Raw genomic sequence first — 1,126 nt, forward strand, 5'->3', positions numbered from 1 at the left:
CCATAGAAAGTGCTATAATACATCAAAAAAAACATGAAGGTTCTATGAAGAAATGAATGAAAAGCGGTCTATTTCGTGTAAATCGTAAAAATCGGTCCCGGTAAAAAATTTTTCACGCAAGAATATATATAAATATGTATTAACATACATAAATATTCATAAACATGTATAATTATATATGAAATATATTCATACGCATTCATACATCGTTCTTTCTTTTGTAAAATTACTTTTTAGTTTGCGTTCAGTTTCGACGTTCACATGCTTTAAGCGCGCCAATTGTAATCATTATTCTGTCTTCTTGGTTTATTAGACATAAAATAAGAATAGAAGTGTTGAAAACGTCTAATCGAACGCAGCCGCAATCTACTTACAAGTCCTAAAGCACTAGTTTTTCGGATCACATGTTGTTAAATAAATATAATATTTTCCATCAAATAATGTATACCACAAGATTCTTTAATATTTGTTTTATCTTTTACAAGTGTTTTTTTTTTTATTAGCAATAGCGCTGCACATTTTATCGATGTCGTTAACTAATAAAACGAAAAAGATAAACTAATAGCGAGTTCGATTGGAGACACTAGTGCGCACTGGTGCACATTGAAGCCTGTCGTACATGAAATGATGTAAAGATATGTTTAAAAATAAAGAAGTCGATTAAATTGTAAAATACTCAATACATTTTATTGTACTATTGGGTAAAATATATATTTCATAATTCGAAATATTTGCATTTTATTTTTATACTCAAATTAAATCAGTGTACAATGGCAATATGCACCAGTGCGCACTAGCTTCCAATCAAATTCGCCATAAGATTACTAAGGTAAATCTTTAAAAATTCATTCAAGGTGTAATACTATAAGGATTGCCTTATAACTTTTACAGGAAGTAGCAAATAGCTTTAGATTTCATGAAAAAAATCAATATTATGCTCAGTTGAAATTAAATCCAAAAAATATAAAACATTTGGTGAACTAATCCGCAATTAGTAAACGGGGTGTAATTGTGCATAATTGTCGTTACTTCATTTAATTCAAATTAAAACATATAAAACGATACTGAAATGAAATCAAATCATTCATAATGTAATCTTTATGATTAATTATAATATATATATATA

Source organism: Trachymyrmex septentrionalis, unplaced genomic scaffold, assembly GCF_001594115.1.
Source record: "Trachymyrmex septentrionalis isolate Tsep2-gDNA-1 unplaced genomic scaffold, Tsep1.0 scaffold22, whole genome shotgun sequence".
In the NCBI taxonomy this organism is placed as follows: domain Eukaryota; kingdom Metazoa; phylum Arthropoda; class Insecta; order Hymenoptera; family Formicidae; genus Trachymyrmex; species Trachymyrmex septentrionalis.